Source organism: Callithrix jacchus, chromosome 7 (assembly GCF_049354715.1).
Source record: "Callithrix jacchus isolate 240 chromosome 7, calJac240_pri, whole genome shotgun sequence".
NCBI lineage: Eukaryota > Metazoa > Chordata > Mammalia > Primates > Cebidae > Callithrix > Callithrix jacchus.
This window is the reverse complement of record NC_133508.1, coordinates 22,064,747-22,086,241: the sequence shown is the minus strand read 5'-3', so window position 1 is coordinate 22,086,241 and position 21,495 is coordinate 22,064,747. Positions and strand designations below refer to the sequence as shown.

The window sequence follows — 21,495 nt, the reverse complement described above, 5'->3', positions numbered from 1 at the left end:
GAGAAGACCTAGTAGAGAGACTTTCACCTACACAAAGTAACAAATGGGGCCACATCCACCATGGAGATCAGGAAGGGAGCCACAACTCCCAACTCTGCACAGAAGTAAAAGACTGTTTCCCTCAAATGTCAACAGAGACAGGACAAAGAAACTAAACTTCATCCCCCACCTGGCTTAACGAGATGGCACCCACACCTTCCCTGTGTTAGACAAGTGTAAGAGAACACTACTTCAAACAGTTGTTTAAGTAAGATGTATAGTCTCATGACAATACAAAAATGCCCAGGTTTGAATCAACTCATTTGTGATACCAAAAAGATACCAAAAATCAGGAAGATTTCAAATTGAATTGAAAAAGGTAATAAATAGACACAAACATCACGATATCTTAATTCTAATATCCCACATATTTTAGAATTAACTGGAAAAAAAAAAAACAACTTTTTTTTTTTGAGACAAAGTCTTGCTCTGTTGCCCAAACTAAAGTGCACTTGCATGATCTCGGCTCAATGCAACCTCTGCCTCCCAAGTTCAAACGATTCTCCAGCCTCAGCCTCCCAAGAAGCTAGGATTACAGGTGCCACCATCACACCCAGCAAACTTTTTGTATTTGTAACAGAGACAGAGTTTTGCCATGTTGGCCAGGCTGGTTTCGAACTCCTGACCTCAGGTGACCTACCCACCTCAGCCTCCCCAAAAAAATTTTTTAGGCCGGGCATGGTGGCTCACACCTGTAATCCCAGCACTTTGGTAGGTGGAGGTGGGTGAATTACCTGAAGTCAGGAGTTCAAGACCAGGCTGGCCAACATGGTGAAACCCCAACTCTACTAAAAATACAAAAAATTAGGAGGGCATGGTGGCACGCGCCTGTAATCCCAGCTACATGAAAAGCTGAGGTGGGAGAATTCCTTGAACCCAGGAGGTAGATGCTGCAGTGAGCCGAGAGTGTTTGCCACTGCACTCTAGCCTGGGCAACACAGCAAGGCTCTGTTCTCAAGAAAAAAAATAAATAAAAAGGATTTCAGTGGGACAAATATCCAAACCACATCAAGGAACTAAAATAAACAGATATAAAATACTCTTAAGAAAAATGGTTTTGGCATAGTAAATTAGGGTAGGAAAAAAAAATAAGACAAGAAAAATAGAATTCCAAAAATGTTCAAGTAACCCAAAACAAAGAAGGAAAAAAAAACAAAAACTAAGGCTGGGAATTGTGGCTCAGGCCTGTAATTCTAGCACTTTGGGAGGCCAAGGTGGGTGAATCACCTAAGGCTGGAGTTCAAGACCAGCCTGGCCAATATGATGAAATTCTGTCTCTACTTTAAAAAAAACTTTTTTTTTTTTGAGACGGAGTTTCGTTCTTGTCACCCAGGCTGGAGTGCAATGGCATGATCTTGGCTCACCACAACCTCTGACTCCTGGGTTCAGGCAATTCTCCTGCCTCAGCCTCCTGAGTAGCTGGCATTACAGACACGCGCTACCATGCTAATGTTTTGTATTTTTAGTAGAGACGGGGTTTCACCATGTTGACCCGGATGGTCTCGATCTCTTGACCTCATGATCCACCCACCTTGGCCTCCCAAAGTGCTGGGATCACAGGCCTGAGCCACTGCGCCCAGCCAAAAAAAAAAATTTTATTTTAATTTAGCCGGGAATGGTGGTGGGCCCCTGTAATCCCAGCTACTCTGGAGGCTAAAGCAGTAGAATCACTTGAACCCAAATGGCAGAGGTTGCAGTAAGCCAAGATCACGCTACTGGACTCCAGCCTGGGTGACAGAGTAAGACTTCGTCTCAAAAAAAAGAAAAAAAAAAAGGACAAAGATTGACAGACTGGATTTTTTTTTTTTTTTTTTTTTTGAGACCGAGTTTCGCTCGTTACCCAGGCTGGAGTGCAATGGCGCAATCTCAGCTCACCACAACCTCCACCTCCTGGGTTCAGGCAATTATCCTGCCTCAGCCTCCCAAGTAGTTGAGATTACAGGCACACGCCACCATGCCCAGCTAATTTTTTATATTTTTAGTAGAGAGGGGGGTTTCACCATGTTGACCAGGATGGTCTCGATCTCTTGACCTCGTGATCCACCTATCTCGGCCTCCCAAAGTGCTGGGATTACAGGCTTGAGCCACCGCACCCGGCCGACAGATTGGATTTTTAAAACATAACCTAAAGCCAAGCATGGTGGCTCACACATGTAATTGCCAAGGTCATGACAGTAGGGTCTCCTGAGCCCAGGAGTTCAAGACAAGGCGGGGCAACATAATGAGACCTCGTCCCTACATACAAATAATAAAAAAAAATTAACCAGGTGTGATGGTGCACAGTGTGGTCCCAGTTATTTGTGAGGCTGAGGTGGAGGAATTGCTTGGGCCCAGGAAGTCCAGGCTGAAGAAAACCATCCCTATGCCACTGAAATCCAGCCTGGGTGACAGGGCAAGACCATGTCTCAAAAAAAAATAAAAAAAATTAAAAAGGCCAGGCACAGTGGCTCATGCCCATAATCTCATCACTCTGGAAGGCAGAGGTGGGCAGATCACAAGGTCAGGAGTTCAAGACCAGCCTGGCCAACACAGTGAAACTCCATCTCTACTAAAAATACAAAAAATTAGTTGGGCATGGTGGTGGGCACCTGTACTATTTGGGAGCCTGAGTCAGGAGAACTGCTTGAACCCAGGAGGCAGAGAGAGAGAGAGAGAAAAAAAACATAACCTAACATTATTTTGTATACAAGAAATTTACTTCAAAAATAACAATTGAAGCACGTTGAAAGCAAAACGATTAAAAAAGGCACATGATGCAAACATTAATTAAAGAAAAGCTGGAGCGACTATATTAATATCAGAAACAGATACTTCAGAGCAAAGAAAAAGTACTAGAGACTAAGTGGGAAATTATTTATTGAGAGAGTGGTCAATCCACCAAGAGGACATAACATTCCTAAATGTGTATGTATCAAAACACAAGACTACAAAACATATGAAAGAAAAACTGATAGAACTGAATGGAAAAATGCACAAATCCACTATTATACATGGAGACTTCAATTGACTTCTCTGTAACAAGTATAAAAACTACACAAACATTCAGCTATTTAATTTGACCCATGAACCAGCTGGATCTATGCACATTTATACAACATTCCACCCAACAAGAGAGGAATACCTTTTTTTTTTTTTTTTTGAGATGGGAGTCTCGCTCTGTTGCCAAGCCGGAGTGCAGTGGCGAAATCTCGGCCCACTGCAACCTCCGCCTTCGGGGTTCAAGTGATTCTACTGCCTCAGCCTACCAAGTAGCTGGGACTATAGGCGTGCACCACCAAGCCCAGCTAATTTTTGTATTTTAGTAGAGACAGGGTTTCACCATGTTGGCCAGGATGGTCTTGATCTCTTGACCTTGTAATGCGCTCATTTCCCACCTCCCAAAGTACTGGGATTACAGGCATGAGCCAGAGCACCCAGCATTTTTTTTTAATATATATGGAGTCTTTGGAGTGGTGCAATCTCGGCTCACTGCAACCTCTGCCTCCCGAGCCATTCTCCTGTCTCAGCCTCCCAAGCAGCTGGGACTGTAGGCATGTGGTACCACAGACGGCTAATTTTTCATCTGTATTTTTCAGTACAGATGGAGAGACTCCATCTCAAAAAAAAAAAGAAAAGAAAAGAAAAGAAGGAAGGAAGGAAGGAAGGAAGGAAGGAAGGAAGGAAGGAAGGAAGGAAGGAAGGAAGGAAGGAAAGAAAAAGAAAGAAGTCCAAAAGTAATGAACAGAGGATATATAAAGGTACCAGTGCTTACCTCAGCAGCACATATACCAAAACTGAAACGATACAGAAAAGATTAGTATGCTCCTAGCACAGGGATGACATGCAAATTCTTAAAGCATGCCATATTTAAAACAAACAAACAAAAAAAGATACCAAATAAGCACCTAAAAAGAGGGTCAACATCATTAGCCACTTTAAGGAAATACAGATTAAAAACACAATGAGGTGGGCCTAGTGGCCTGCAATCCCAGCACTTTAGGAGACTAGTCTGGAGGATGGCTTGACCTCAGAAGTTCAAAACCAGCCTGAGCAACATAGCAAGACCCTATCTATACAAAACCATATTTTTAAAAACACTGGCTGAGTATAGTGGCACATACCCATAGTCCTAGCCACTTGGGAGTTTGAGGCAACAGTGAGCCACGATCATGATACTGCCCTTCAAGCCTAGGTAACAGAGCAAGACCCTGTCTCAAAAATAGTAATACACACAATATCACTATACACCTATCAAAATTACTAAATGAAAACTTATGTTCACACGAAAACCTGTGCAATGTTTATAACACTTTTATTTATAATAGCCTACAAGTAGAAATAACTGAGATTATCTTTCAACAAATAAGTCAGTAAACAAACCGGAGTATAACTGTAACAAACACTAAGCAACAACCTGGAGGAATCCCCAAGGAATTAAGCCAAGTGTAAAAAACTCAATCCTAGAAAGTTACATTGTTTTGTTGTGTTTTTAGACAGTCTCACTCTGTCACCCAGGGTGGAGTGCAGTGGCACAATCTCGGCTCACTGCAACCTCTGCCACCCAGGTTTAAGCGATTCTCATTTCTTAGCCTCCTGGGCAGCTGGGATTACATGTTCATGCCACCACACCTGGCTAGCTTTTGTACTTTTAGTAAAGACAGGGTTTCACCATGTTGGCCAGGCTGGTTTCAAACTCCTGACCTCAACTGACCCACCCACTTCGGCCTCCCAAAGTGCTGGGATTATAGGCGTGAGTCATGTACCTGCCTCCAGAAAGTTACAAGTTCTGGACGGGCGTGGTGGCTCAAGCCTGTAATCCCAGCACTTTGGGAGGCTGAGGCGGGTGGATCACGAGGTCAAGAGATCGAGACCATCCTGGTCAACATGGTGAAACCCCATCTCTAATAAAAATACAAAAAATTAGCTGGGCATGGTGGCGCATGTCTGTAATCCCAACTACTCAGGAGGCTGAGGCAGGAGAATTGCCTGAATCCAGGAAGCGGAGGTTGCAGTGAGCCAAGATCATGCCATTGCACTCCAGCCTGGGTAACAAGAGCAAAACTCTGCCTCAAAAAAAAAAAAAAACCCCACACACAAAGATAAATACAACCCAAAATTCTGGCCACAGCAATTAGGTAGGAAAAAGAAATACAACAGCATCCAACTTGGAAAGAAAGAAGTAAAATTATTTCTGTCCTCAGGTGACATCTTTTACATGGAAAACTGAAAAAAATCCACAAAAAAAATTTAGACTCATAATAAATGAATTCAACAAGTAGGATATAAAAACAACACACAAGTTTTGGCCGGGTGCAGTGGCTCACGCATGTAATCCCAGCACTTTGGGAGGCTGAGGCTGGTGGATCACCTGAGGTCAGGAGTTCGAGATCAGCCTGGCCAACATGGCAAAACCCCATCTCTATGATAAAAATACAAAAATTAGCTGGACATGGTGGTGGACAGCTTAATCCCAGCTACTCAGGAGGCTGACGCAGAAAAATTGCTTGAACCCGGGAGGCAAAGGTTGCAGTGAGCCAAGATCATGCCACTGCACTCCAGCCTGGGTGACAGAGTGAGACCCATTGCTAAAAAAATTTTTTTAAACAAGTTTTATTTCTCTACACCTATAATAAACAACCCAAAAAGGAAACAATTCCATTTACAAAAGTATCACAAAGAATAAAGTACTAAGCTTAATGAAGGGGCCTGGTAAGGTGGTTCACACTTATAATCCCAGTACTTTGGGAGGGAAAGAAGGGTGGATCACTTGAGGCCAGGCCGGGCCAACATAGTGAAGCTCTGCCTCTACTAAAAATACAACCAAAAAAATTAGCTGGGTGTGGTGGCAGGTGCCGGTAATCCCAGCTACTTGGAAGGCTAAGGCAGGAGAATCACCTGAACCCAGGTGATGGAGCACCAGGCATGGTAGCTCACACCTATACTATAATCCCAGCACTCTGGTAGGTCAAGGTGGGCAAATCACAAGGTCAGGAGTTCAAGACCAGCCTGGCCGACATGGTGAAACCTCGTTTCTACTCAAAATACAAAAGTTAGCTGGGCATGGTGGTGGGCACCTGCAATCCCAGTTACACAGGAGGCTGAGGCAGAAAAATCGCTTGAACTCAGGAGGTGAAGGTTGCAGTAAGCCAAGACCGTGCCATTGCATTCCAGCCTGGCAACAGAGCGAGACTCTGTCTCAAAAAAAAAAAAAAAAAAAAATGGCTGGGCATGGTGGTATGTGCCTATAAGCCCAGCTACTTGGGAGCCTGAGGCATGAGAATTTTTGAGAAACTGCATCTCAAAAATACATATAAAAATAAAGATAAAATAAATAAATAAATAGAAATACAAAAAATTAGCCGGGCATGGGACACCTGTAATCCTGGCTACTAGGGAGGCTGAGGAAGGAGAATCATTTGAACCTGGGAGGCAGAGGTTGCAGTGGGCACAGATTACACCAGTGTACTACAAAACTGGGCAACAGAACAACACTCTGTCTCAAAAAAACAAGTATATAAGTAAATGAATAAGTAAGCAATGAAAGAAATGCAAGACTTGTACACATAAAATGACAAAACTTTACTGAAATAAACTGAAGACAACATAAATAAATGGAAAGACATTCATGTTCTTGGACTGTTAACACCTTAATGTTGTTAAGATGTTACTATTTCAAAGCAATCTACTCATTCAATAAAATTCCTATCAAAATCCCAAGAATGTTTTTTGCAGAAATAAGAATACATTCTAAAATTCATGTAGAATCTCAAGAGACCTCAAATAGTCAAAGCAATTTGGAAATGAAAGATTAAATTTGAAGACCTCACACTTACTCATTTCAAAACTCGCTACAAAGCTATAGTAATCAAAACAGTGTTGTACTGGCATGGAAAGAGAATAGAGAGTTCAGAAAGAAACTCCTGCTTATGTGATGAAGTGATTTTCAACAAAGGTGCCAGAATCATTCAATGGGAAAGAGAAACTTTTCAACAAATAATGCTGGGAAAACTGGATATATACGTGCAAAAGAATGTAAGTGTACACTTATCTTACACTGCACACAAAAACTGATTCAGAATGGATCAAAGACCTAAACATAAGAGCTACAACTATAGAATCACTTAGAAGAAAACACAGGGGAAAATATTCACTGCAGTCAATTTGACAATCATTTCTTGGATATGACACAAAAGGCACAGACAACAAAAACTAAAAAAAGATTCATCACAAAACTTCTGTGCATGAAAGGACGTGATTATCAACAGAGTGAAAAGACAACACATAGAATGGAAGAAAATATTTATAAATCATTTATCTAAGAATGGTCTGGAATTTACAATTAGATACTGGGTCTAGGATCTAGAACAAGATAAATAATACTGATATTTCAACAGCAAAAAGTCAAACAAAGTGGGCAAAAGACCTGAATAGATATTTCTCCAATGAATACACACAAATGGCCAACAAGCAGATAAAAAGATGCTTGTATCACTAATCACTGGGAAAATGCAACTCAAAACTACAAGATACCACTTTACATCATTAGCTTGGCTACCATCAAAAAAAAAAAAAAACAGAAAATAAACCAGGTGCCATGGCTCACACTTGTAATCCTAATACTTTAAGGAGGCTGAGGCAGGAGGATTGTTTTAGTCCAGAAGTGCAAGACCAGCCTGGACAATATAGTGAGAGTACCTCTCTATAAAAATCAATGAAATTAGGTGGCGCTGGTGGTGGTGCATGCCTGTGGTCCCAGCTACACAGAAGGCAGAGGTGGGACAACTGCTTGATCCCAGGAGGTTGAGGCTGCAGTGAGCCATGTTCAAGCCACTGCACTTCAAGCCTGAGTGAGAGAACAAGACCCTGTCTCAAAAACAGTGACGACGACAGAAAATAGTAAAGAGTTCAAGAAAACTGAAAAAGACTGAGTCGAAAAATATTGAACATTCATGCACTGGTGGTAGGAATACAAAATGCTGAAGTCTCTGTGAAAACCAGTTTGCCAGTTCCTCAAAAGACCAAACAGAATTACCATATGAACCAGCAACTTCATTCCTAACATATACCCAAAAAAAAGATTCAAAGAGATGCTGGAATACCAGTATTCAGCACAGCATTATTCACAATAGCCAAAAGGTGGAAACAACCCAAGTTTCCATCAACAGATGAATGGATAAACAAAATACGGTATACACATACAATGGATAATCTACTACTCAGTTATAAACAAGATTCAAATTCTCATACATGCTACAACATAGATGAACCCTGAAAACATTCAAAGTGATGAAATAAGCTACATACAACAGAACAAATAAGATTCCACTTACATGAGGTATTTAAACTAGTCAACATGAAAGAAACAGAAGTCACCAGGGGATACAGAAAGGATGAAATGCAAAGTTATGCTTACGGGGTACAGAACTTCTCTTTGGGATGAAAAAAATTCTGGAAATACATACTGCTGATGGTTATAAAACACTGTGAATGTACTTACTGAATTGCATACCTAAAAATGGTCAAAATGGTATATCTTGTATTATGCATATTTTATCACAATAAATAAAGAAAATCTGAGTAATCAATTACCATACCCATGAATTGAAAAATTCCAAACTATGAAGATGGCTATTCTCCCTGGGCACAGTGGCTTACACCTGTAATACCAACACTTTGGGAGGGCCAAGGCAGGCAGATCACGAGGTCAGGAGTTTGAGAACAGCCTGGCCAACATAGTGAAACCCTATCTCTACTAAAAATACAAAGATTAGCCAGGCGTGGTGGCAGGCGCCTTAGTCCCACCACACCCAGCTAATCATTGTAATTCTCCTGAGGCAGGAGAATCACTTGAACCTGGGAGTTGTAGGTTACAGTGAGCGGAGATTGAGCCACTGCATTCCAGTCTGGGCAACACAGCAAGACTCTGTCATTCATTCATTCATACATACATACATACATACATACATACATACATACATACATTACATACATACATACATACATAGCCAGGCACGGTGGCTCACACCTGAAATCCCAGCATTTTGGGAGGTTGAGACAGGCAGATCACAAGGTCAGGAGTTCAAGACCGGCCTGACCAACATGATGAAACCCTATCTCTGCTAAAAATACAAAAATTAGCTGGGCATGGTGGCAGGCGCCTGTAATCCCAGCTACTCAGGAGGCTGAGGCAGTAGAATAGCTTGAAACTGGAAGGCAGAGGTTGCACTAAGCCAAGATCATGCCGCTGCACTCCAGGCTGGGGCAACAAGAGCAAAACTCCGACTCAGGAAAAAAAAAATTAAAAGATGTCCATTCTCCCCAAATTGATATACATAATCAATGCAAACTCAAATAAAACACCAGCAACTTTTTTGTGGAACATTATGGTCCAAAATGTTTATCAAATGTAAAGAGCTAATAAGTGGCAAGATAATAAAAACAACAAAAGGAACACAATATAGAAGGACTAATTCTATCAGATATCTTGCATCCAGAGTTATTAATATGAAGCTACAGTAATTTTAAAACTGTGGTTCTTGCACAAAGACACATACAAAGAACACAAAGTCCAGATAGAAATCCATACAAATATTAATAGCTGATTTATGACAATGCCACTGTACAACTGAGAGGAATAGTGTCAAAACAAATAGATGTCTCTATTCAAAATTTTAAAAATTAGAAATTTTTTTAAAAGAGGCTGGACACAATGACTCATGCCTGTAATACCAGCACCTTGGGAGGCCAAGAAGGGAGGACTGTTTGAGGCTAGGGGTTCAAGACCAGCCTGCGCAATGTAGCGAAACCCCACCTCTAATCTTTTACTAAAAATTTAAAAAAAAAAAAAAAAAGATAAGAAACTTGCTCGGTCATAAATTTAGTTTATCTGATTCCAAAGCCCATGATCTCTTAGATTTTTTTTTTTTTTTTTTTTTTTCTTAGAAATAGGATCTCACTCCATCACCCAGGCTGGAGTACGGTGGCAGGATCATAGCTCATTGCAGCCCTGAAGAGTGAATGAATAGGAATTTGTTATTTTAGGATATTTAATTTATGTATACCTAAAATTTTTAGAAAAGGATTTGAAGCAGTCTACAACAAAGGACAAGTATTATAACAATTAAAAGAAAAATAAGGCCAGCCATGGTGGTTGATGCCTGTAATCCCAGCACTTTGGGAGGCTGAGGTGGGTAGATCACCTGAGGTCAGTAGTTTGAGACCACCTTGGCCAACATGGCAAAACCCTGTCTCTACTGAAAATACAAAATATTAGCTGGACATGGTGGCAGGCACCTGTAATCCCAGCTACTTGGGAGGCGGAGGCAGGAGAATTGCTTGAACCAGGGAGGCAGAGGTTGCAGTGAGCCCGGATCATGCCATTGCACTCCAGCCTGGGCGACAGAATGAGACTCTATCTCAAAAAAAAAAAAAAGAAAGAAAAAAAGAAAAATAAACAATAAAAGCCAGTATGACAGACATCTATTGTTTTTCTGCTTCATAAGCATCCCCCTTCTTTCACAAATAGCACCCACCCCCCTGCATTACGGAAACTGCTCTTACCCCTGACTCCAACTATGTAGTTCTAGTGAGGGTTGCCATTCACAGTACCCTCCCCACTCCAGCCACAGAGATGGTGGGCACATGATCCAAGACAGGCCAATCAGAGTCCTTTCCAGGATTCTTCAAGAGCACCCCTTCTTCTGGTAGAAGGGGCTGGAAACAAGAGCTGCCAGCAGTCATGGTTCCAGCCTCATGAAGTAGAGTCTGTAGTGTGAGAGAATGAAATCAACACGCAGAGAAACAGAGATAAGAGGAGAAGTCCTAAACCCCGTGGAAGGAGAAAGAGGTAACAAATATACTAATAATGATATTAATAGTAGCTGATATAACTAAAGACCAGATTTCGTTCTATGCTGCCTGGTAACCAGGACAAAAAGATAAACAGAATGTATTTCACAGATCTATTGAAAAGGAGGAAATATACCAGATACTCAAGGGAGATAATTTTCCTGATGTTTTATTATTAAAAGAACTTCTTGTACACAGATCTTTTAATGTTAAGAGTCACTGAAGAACAAAATGGACAGTGTCCATGATGAAAGTGTTATATCAAATATAGATTTCATATGCTATTATTTATAATAACTGAATTATATCTCAATCATTTAGTACAAGGGAAAAAATAACACAGTAGGCATTAGAAGAAGTGAATACATCAACTAGTTTTATTTTTTCAGGAAGTTTGCTAGCGAAGAAGAAAAGATGAAAGGGCAAAAATGTAAACAGAAAGCAGAATCCATGAGATGATTCAAAAATGTTTGTGAGTTGAGAGAGAAAAAAACAAGTAAACAAGATAGTCTGAAGACAGAATATATTTACTGGTACTTCATAAAACAAGATCCTACTTGGTAAGACAAGACCCTGCTAGAAATATAAAAAGACCACATCCGAAACATAAGTAGTTAATTCCACTTAAAAAAGCTACCACTTCTCTTTCTTGAAACGCCAAATAACAACCCAGATAAAGGGCATAGAGCCATAAATACAAAAAAGAATATCCCTGGAAACTAGAAAGGAAATATGACAAGTGGTAAATGACTTAGGACCAAAGAAAGCTGTTGCAATAAGTAAGACAAGCCCAAAAGCAATGCACCAGAGCGCCAGAAACTAGAGGAACATTAGATATCAGATACCAGGGGGTGAGGCGATGCACATGCACAGTGATGTTCTATGTATCCAGGAGGAGCATTTTCAGAGAGAGCTAACCAAGAGGAATTGCGTATCATCTGAAAAGCAATCAAAACAATCCTCTTACCTACATACTACCATGTAACTGGCTCTCCCCTGCCCTAGAAAACTGCAAAGGTTAATTTTTTAGAGAGGGTAAGAGGAGGAAATCTAGACTCAGGGACACCAGGAGCAGCTGAGGCAAAACAAGAAATATAAAAGTATAATTCTAAAGCCTCAAATTCCAACACCCATCTGGCTGAAGAAATATTGGTAACCAAGTTTGTCAACCCCAAACAGGTGATCGTGATCAGAGTATGTATCTCTTAATAAACTGAGAACCCTGCTAGATCACTTATAATGAAGTCTATCACTCAACAATGTCTGCTCACACAGACATAGCTTCCAATCCCCTCATTAGGAATTTGTCTTAAATTTGAGGCTGGGCACGGTGGCTCACATCTGTAATCCCAGCACCTTGGGAGGCCGAGGTGGGCGGATTACTTGAGGTCAGGAGTTCAAGACCAGCCTGGCCAACATGGTAAAACCCCATCTCTATTAACGATACAAAAAAATTAACCAGGTGTGGTGGCGCATGCCTATAGTCCCAGCTACTCAGGAGGTAGAGATAGGAGAATCGCTGGAACCCACAAGATAAAGACTGCAGTGAGCCAAGATCATGCCATTGCACTCCAGCCTGGGCAACACAGTAAGACTCTATATCCAAAAAAGGAGCCGGGGGGTGGGGAGGGCGAAGCAGGGCCCAGTGGCTCATGCCTGAAATCTCAACAGTTTGGGAGGCCAAGGTGGATCACCAGGTCAAGAGACTGAGACCATCCTGACCAACATGGTAAAACCTCGTCTCTGCTATAATACAAAAATCAGCTGGGCATGGTGGCGCACACCTATAGTCCCAGCTACTTGGGAGGCTGAAGCAGAAGAATCGCTTCAGCCTTGGAGGTGGAGATTGCAGTGAGCCAAAATCGTGCCACTGCACTTCAGCCTGGCAACAGACCAAGACAGTCTCAAGAAGAAGAAAAAAAAGGAGTTTGTCTTAAATTTGAATCAATGGCTGAGAATCACCAGATTTTTACACAAAGTCACTAACACAAAAGACAGGCCAAAACAGTACAAAAGTAAAGAGTTCAAGGAGCAGAAGAAAATTTCCTAAAACTGAAACAAAATAAAAACCTCCAATTAAACTGTATCGGCGGGGCATGGTGCCTCATACCTGTAATCTCAGCACTTTGGGAGGTCAAAGAGGGTGGATCACCTGAGGTCAGAAGTTTAAGACCAGCCTGGCCACTATGGAAAAACCCTGTATCTCCTAAAAATACAAAACTTAGCCAGGTGTGCTGGCATGGGCCTGTAATCCCAGCAACTCGAGAGGCTGAGGTGGGAGAATTACTTGAACCCAGGAGGCAAAGGTTGCAGTGAGCCAAGATCACTCCACTGCACTCCAGCCTGGGTGACAAAAGCATGACACTATCTCAAAAAAAAAAAAAAAAAAAAAATTAGGCCAGGCGTGGTGGCTCACGCCTATAATCCCAGCACTTTGGGAGGCCAAGGCGGGTAGATCACAAGGTCAAGAGATCGAGACCATCCTGGGCAACAAGGTGAAACCCCATCCCTACTAAAAATACAAAAATTAGCTGGGCATGGTGGCGCGTGCCTGTAGTTCCAGCTACTTGGGAGGCTGAGGCAGGAGAATTGCGTGAACCCAGAAGGCGGAGGTTGCGGTGAGCCAAGATCGTGCCATTGCACTACAGTCTGGGTAACAACAGCGAAACTCCATCTCAAAAAAAAAAAAAAAAATTCAATTCAATTAAAATTGAAATAAACTGTATCCAAGAAGCTTTAGCAGAAGATTACAAAAACAAGGAACAGCCAGAAATCATAAAAGAGTCCTTAGAAATTAAAAAGTATGGCCGGGAACAGTGGCTCACGCCTATAATCCCAGCACTCTGGGATCACCTGAGGTCAGTAGATCGAGACCAGCCTGACCAACATGATGAAACCCCATCTCTACTAAAAATAGAAAAGTAGTCAGCCATGGCGGCGTGCACTGTAATCCAGCTACTCGGGAGGCTGAGGTCAGAGAAACGCTTGAATAAATTTAAGTGAAGGGTTGGAAGAGAAAGTGAGGAATCACCTCAGAAAGTAGAGCAAAAAGAGCTATACAGTTAAAACAGAAAATATAAAAAAAAAATTATAGGATCAGATTAGAAAGTACAATATCCATGTTAAAAAAAAAATACAGAAGCAGGGCTTGGTGGCTCACGCCTATAATCCAAGCACTTTAAGAGCCCAAGGCAGGCAAATCACGAGTTCAGGGGTTTGAGAACAGCCTGGCCAACATGGTGAAACCCCATCTCTACTAAAAATACAAAAAATTAGCTGGGTGTAGTGGTGGGCTCCTGTAAACCCAGCTACTCAGGAGGCTGAAACAGGAGAATCGCTTGAGCCCAGGAGGCAGAGGTTGCAGTGAGCCGAAATAACACCACTGCACTCCAGTCCTGGTGACAGAGCGAGACTCTATCTCAAAAAAAAAGAAGAAAAAAAAACAAAACAAAACAGAAAAGGCAAACAAAATGGAACTGAGGAAATTTCAAAGAAATAATTCAAAAACTTTCTCCCTGCCCTAAACTAACATTCTAAAACATGAGCTAACAAATCAAAAGGACCACTGTGTACCTAGTACAAAAGCATACCATCATGAAAAGTATCAGAATTAAACAGGTTAAAGAGAAAAATACTAAATCCAAAGAGAACTACCACATACAAATGATTAAAAAGAAATCAGAATAGGCCAGGTGCAGTGGCTCACGCCTGTAATCCCAGAACTTTGTGAGGCTGAGGCAGGTGGATCACTCGTGGTCAGTAATTCGAATCAGGACTGGACAACGTGGTGAAACCCCATCTCTACTAAAACCACAAAAATTACCCAGGCATGGTGGTGTATGCCTGTAATCTTAGCTACCTGGGAAGCTGAGACAAGAGAATCGCTTGAACCAGAGCCAAGATCGTGCCACTGCACTCCAGCCTGGGCAACAGAGCAAGACTGTCTCAAAAAGAAAAAGAAAAAAATCAGAACTGCAGCCCAGTGTGGTGGCTCAGGTCTATATCCCAACACATTGGGAGGCCAAAGCAGGTGGATCACCTGAGGCCAGGAGTTTGAGATCTGCCTGGCCAATATGGCAAAACCCCCATCTCTACTGAAGATACAAAAATTAGCTGGGCATAGTGGTGCACGCCCGTAGTCCCAGCTACTTGGGAGGCTGAGGCAGGAGAATCTCCTGAACCCACGATGCAGAGGTTGCAGTGAGTGGAGATCACACCACTGCACTCCAGCATGGACGAAAGAGTGAAACTCCATCTCAAAAAAAAAATAAAGAAATCGGAACTGCACTGGCCTTGCTAACAGTAATGCTGAAAGGTAACAGGCAATAGAGAAATATCTTTAAATTCTGAAGGAAAATGATTTCCAACCAAGAATTCTATGTATTCTCTCAATCAATCAGGTAAGACAGCAATCCCATTTTATCAAGTATACAAAACCTTTATTTCTCATGCACCTTTTCTGAGAATACCAGATGTGCCCTCTTAAATATAAAGAAATAGGGGAGTAGGGGGCTAGGAAAACAGGGAATCCAATACAAGCAAGAAGAAAACTCCAAGATAATGGTGAAGGGAAGTTCCGGTATCCAGAAACCAGGCATAAAGAGTAAACCGCCCAGATGGGAGCAAGTAGATGGTAACCAGAAGAAGGTCCCTGGTTTAAAAAGGAAAGGAAGGAGGAGGAAAGTAAGACAAGAAAAAGTAAAAGAGGAGAGAGGAAAGAGGGAGAAGGAAGAAAAGGAGGAAGGGGGAAGGAAGAAGAGAGAACAAGACCAAAGAGCAGAAAAAAAAAAGAGGAGAGGGAAAGAAGAGGAAGAAGAAAATAAACAGGAAAGAAGATAAAAGAAAGGAAAGGAAAAGTGGATCTATAAACTATCTAACATTAAACATGCAGAAGATTATTGAAGAAAGCAATGGGCCAGGTGTGGCGGCTCTTTGGGAGGCCACGGAGAGCAGATAACAGGGTCAGGAGTTTGAGACCAGCCTGGCTAACATGGTGAAACCCTGTCTCTACTAAAAATACAAAAATTAGCCGGGTGTGGTGGTGGGTGCCTGTAATCCCAGCTAGTCAGGAGGCTGAGGCAGAGGTTGCATTGAGCCGAGATCACACCACTGCACTTCACTCTGGGCAACAGAGCAAGACTCTGTCTCAAAAAAAAAAAAAAAAGAAAAGAAAACAGTGAGAGGATGTACAAGTCTTATAGCCTTACATTAAAAAACACAAGGAAGCCAGGCACGGTGGCTCACGCCTATAATCCCAGCACTTTGGGAGGCTGAGGCGGGTTGATCACGAGGTCAAGAGATCGAAACCATCCTCGTCAACAAGGTGAAACCCCGTCTCTACTAAAAATATAAAAATTAGCTGGGCATGGTGGTGTGTGCCTGTAGTCCCAGCTACTCGGGAGGCTGAGGCAGGAGAATTGCTTGAACCCAGGAGGCGGAGGTTGTGGTGAGCCGAGATCGTGCCATTGCACTCCAGTCTGGGTAACAACAGTGAAACTCCATCTCAAAAAATAAAAATAAAAATTAAAAAAACCACAAGGAAAGTTGAAATACAAGACAAGTATTAATCACAGAGAGAAAATAAGATAGTAATAACACCACTGTATATTTTTTGCTCCGAAATAAGCAAAATCCAGGCATGGTAGCTCATGCCTATAATCCCAGTACTTTGAGAGGCTAAGGCGTAAGGATCCCTTCAACGCAGGAGTTCGAGAACAGCCTGGCAACATAGTAAGACCCCCATCTCCACAAAAAATTTAAAAGTTAGCCAGGCATGGTGGTGTGCACCTGTAGTCCCAGCTATCTGGGAGGTTGAGATAGGAGGATCACCTGAGGTCAGGAGTTTGAGACCAGCCTGGCCAACACCGTAAAACCCCGTCTCTACTCAAAATACAAAAATAGCCCAGGTGTAGTGATACATGCCTGTAATCTCTACTTGAGAGGCTGAGGCAGGAGAATTGTTTGAACCCAGGAGGCAGAGGTTGCAGTCGGCTGAGATCACACCACTGAACTTCAGCCTGGGCAGCAGAGTGAGACTCTATCTCAAAAAAAAAAAAAAAAGACAGAAAGAAACAGACACCATATACTAGGCAATGTATCAAAGCACATCTGTGTTTTCAATTCTCTTACTAGTTTTGTAGGCCGCTTAGAAAAGACTACAAACAAGTATTAAGGACCTACTTTATTCCTGCCCTTATTCTAGGTTTTTCTCACATTAAAAGGAAAAGGAATTCATGAAGTAAAACTGGCTATGTTATCTGCCTATGATGGTAAGCACCAAATCTTTTAATTTTTGAAAACCACCTCTTTGAATGCTATAAGAACTTAGGATATTATGCTGAATTTAAAATAAAATACCAGATTATGAGTCAGCAGTAAGAAAAAAATGTCAGCAAATGCTCAACTTTGAAGACATTCTATTTAAAGTATACAGGCAAAAAAACTTGTAAAAAAATTTAAAAAGTTATTTGTATTATGCTAAAAAAAAAGTACAATCCAAATACTTTTTGGTACTCACCTTGGCTTCTTCCACTTAGGAATCAAAGATAAAATAAATCTGGAAACAATTTTTAATTGTTTTCGCATAATTAAAATTATGTGAATGAAGATAAATCTCCAGGTGGCAGAAATAAAAAAAAAAAAACTTTAAAGCTAAATGAGGTCCAACACAGTAGCTCACTTTTGTAATCCCAGCACTTTGGGAGGCCAAGTCAGGCAGCAAATCACTTACGCTCAGAAGTTCAAGACAAGTCTGAGCAACATGGTAAAACCTCCACCTCTACTAACATTATAAAAATTAGCTGGGCTTGGTGGCACGGGTCTGTAGTCTCAGACTCAGGAAGCTAAGGCAGGAGAATCCCTTGAACCTGGGAGGCAGAGGTTGCAGTGAGCTGGGATCTCACCATTTCACTCTAGCATGAGTAACAGAGTAACACTGTCTCCAAAACAAACAAAAAAAGCTAAAGGAATCAATATTAGTCAAAGCTGAGACACTCAATGAAACAGTACCATAGAGGGTAGGACTGACTATGACAGCAACACAGACTCAAGATATGGAGAAGAGAGGCCGGGCGCGGTGGCTCAAGCCTATAATCCCAGCACTTTGGGAGGCCAAGGCGGGTGGGTCATGAGGTCAAGAGATTGAGACCATCCTGGCCAACATGGTGAAACCCCATCTCTACTAAAAATACAAAAATTAGCTGGGCATGGTGGTGCGTGCCTATAGTGTCAGCTACTCAGGAGGCTGAGAAAGGAGAATTGCTTGAACCCGGGAGGTGGAGGTTGCAGTCAGCCGAGATGGCACTACTGCACTCCAGCCTGCCGCGTGGCAACAGAACAAGACTGTCTCCAAAAAAATAAAGATATGGAGAAAAGCTCTACATAAGGATTGGAACTGATAAGGGCCCATATCATAACAGAAGGAGACTAGAAAAACATGCCCTGAACTACTAAGACTAGAGAAGCTGCAGAGAAATGAGATGCTTACTCTAGACATGAGTAGACAAGTCACTCTAGGAAATTCAAGGGGATGTTGACAGAAAGTATGGGGCCCAAAATCCATTATCTAAAGGGTGCAGAAGAAATCCAAGCCAAGAAACAAACTTAGAGACTGGCCTGGAGCAATGAACCCCACAAAAGAAACTGTGACAGACTCTGCAGCTACCAATTCAAGTCCATTTTCTCTTTCTTCCCTACTAACAGAACTCTGACTTCAACCAGTTTATCAATGGGCCCAACTTTATGATTACCTTTTGCAAGGTAACAATTAAGAGCCAGTAAAATTAAGCATACATTGTTGAGTGGAACCTCAAGGAGAATTCATTTAAGAATATGACTCAGGAATTGGCACAGTGACTCACACCTGTAATCCCAGCACTTTGGGAGACCACAGTGGGAGGATCACCTGAGGTCAGGAAATCAAGACCAGCCTGGCTAACATGGTGAAAGCCCTTTTCTACTGAAAATACAAAAAATTATCGGGGCATGGTGGCATGCACCTGTAATCCCAGCTACTCAGGAGGCTGAGACAGGAGAATCGCTTGAACCCAGGAGGCGGAAGTTGCAGTGAACCAAGATTGCACCATTGCACTCCAGCTTGGGAAACAAGAGGGAAACTCCATCTCAAAAAAAAAAAAAAAGTACAACTCAGGACTGGGCGCAGTGGCTCATGCATGTAATCCTATAATCCCAGCACTTTGGGAGGCCGAGATAGGCATATCACCTGAGGTGAAGAGTTTGAGACCAACCTGGACAACATGGTGAAACCCCACCTCTACTAAAAATACAAAATTTAGCCAGGCTTGGTGGTGGGCGCCTTTAATCACAGCTACTGGGGAGGCTAAAGTGGGAGAATCAGTTGAACCTGGGAGGCAGAGGTTGCAGTGAGCAGAGATCACGGCCACAGCACTCCAACCTGGGCAACAGAGCAAGACTGTCTCAAACAAAAACAAAAGTACAACTCAGTTGGAGAACTACACTTGAAACCTTACCGCCACCCCTTCTTTCTGCCTGGAACTTCTTTTGCAGTCACAAAGACTGCAGTTCCAGCTGCCGTGCTTTGACTATGGGATAACCCTGAACATACAAACCAGGTGCTAAAGATGGTATAGTAGAAAGACAGAAAAAGTGTAATGCCTAATGACTTAAGAGAGCTGTCATAAAAGCTTCAAAATCCCTTTTGCTTTTAAATAAAAGAATAACCTCTTGACTTGTAGAAACCATTAAAATCTGGTCAGCCAAACAATTCTTAAAAGTCAGACAGCAAAGGCAAAAACCCCACAGTGACATCTTTACACCCCATGACAGAGGAATAGGAATCCCAAGAAAGGCAACTCCTCCTGATGGTTAGCTTGCAGTCAAAAATTACATAATATACGCAGACATCTACCACCAGAGTTAACAAACAAATGAAAGAATTCCAAAATCCGATAATTTTTACAATAAGTATGTTTTAAATGTTCAAATAGGCCGGGTGCAGTGGCTCACGCCTATAATCCCAGCACTTTGGGAGGCCAAGGCGGGTAGATCACAAGGTCAAGAGATTGAGACCATCCTGGGCAACAAGGTGAAACCCCGTCTCTACTAAAAATACAAAAATTAGCTGGGCATGGTGGTGTGCGCCTGTAGTCCCAGCTACTCGGGAGGCTGAGGCAGGAGAATTGCTTGAACCCAGAAGGCAGAGGTTGCGGTGAGCCAAGATCGTGCCATTGCACTCCAGTCTGGGTAACAATAGCGAAACTCCATCTCAATAAAAAAAACAAACAAAAAAAAGGTTCAAACAAATAAAGGAATATATTCAGACACTAAAGCAAGATACCCTGAAAAAAGAAGAAACACATTGAAAAATAAAATCACACAGAAATTCTAGCTATAATTTACTCACAAATAAAAAGTATTCATTGAATTAAAAATAAGCACAAATCTGAAGACAGAGTTAAAGATATTATCCATAATGCAAAGATAAGAGAGAAAATATGAAAGACAAATTAAAAGACATGAAAAACGGAATGAAAATCCCAAACATATACCGAACAGTTCTAGGAAAAGAAAGAGAGAAAGTTACGGCCAGGCACCATGGCTCACACCTGAAATCTGAGCACTTTGCGGGGCCAAGATGGGTGGATCACTTGAGGTCAGGAGATCGAGACCAGCCTGGCCAACATGGTGACGCCTCAACTCTATCTTAAAAAAAAAAAAAAAATGGGACCGGGTGCGGTGGCTCACACCTTTAATCCCAGCACTTTGGGAGGCTGAGGCGGGTGGATCACGAGGTCAAGAGATCGAGACCATCCTGGTCAACATGGTGAAACCCCGTCTCTACTAAAAATACAAAAAATTAGCTGGGCATGGTGGCGCGTGCCTGTAATCCCAGCTACTCAGGAGGCTGAGGCAGGAGAATTGCCTGAACCCAGGAGGCGGAGGTTGCAGTGAGCTGAGATCGCGCCATTGCACTCCAGCCTAGGTAACAAGAGCGAAACTCTGTCTCAAAAAAAAGAGAAAGTTACAGTATTTAAAGATATAGAGGATGGGCGTGGTGGCTCATGCCTATAATCCCAACACTTTGGGAGGCCGAGGCGGGTGAATCACAGGTCAAGAGATCGAGACCATCCTGGTCAACAAGGTGAAACCCCGTCTCTACTAAAAATACAAAAACTAGCTGGGCATGGTGGTGTGCGCCTGTAGTCCCAGCTACTCGGGAGGCTGAGGCAGGAGAATCGCTTGAACCCAGGAGGCAGAGGTTGCGGTGAGCCGAGATTGTGCCATTGCACTCCAATCTGGGTAACAACAGCGAAACTCCATCTCAAAAAATAAAAAGATATAGAGCAGAAAATAAAACATGAAAGAAGGACACTGAGTCCTCAGAATGATAAAGCAGACCAAGTCTCCAACAGGATATTCAAACTGCCAAAAGATTGTTTATCAACCAATAGATACCAGAAGACAAACTAGAATAAAATCTTTCATTACAGGAAAATAGCTTTTATCACAAGATTCAAGCTAGCTTCCAAGAGAGCAAAATAATGAAATTATTAGACACAAAAAGACTAATATAGCTTTCTTACTTATTACTTACTAGTCTCAGACCCTGAGTAAAAATATCAAAACCCTTCAAAAGAAAAAGAATGAACC

At 42.1% G+C, this 21,495-nt stretch overlaps 1 protein-coding gene and 1 non-coding gene across 50 annotated transcripts in view; one reads left to right on the top strand and one right to left on the bottom strand.

Moving 5' to 3' along the window:
- The window catches only part of MLLT10 (MLLT10 histone lysine methyltransferase DOT1L cofactor), a 245,921-nt gene that overhangs the window by 191,390 nt on the left and 33,036 nt on the right, over window positions 1-21,495 (bottom strand). The gene's annotated exons all lie outside the window — the stretch shown is intronic.
- Window positions 3,783-3,889, top strand: LOC118143387 (U6 spliceosomal RNA). The gene has a single exon (XR_004727608.1). It is a non-coding gene; the product is annotated as a U6 spliceosomal RNA (small nuclear RNA).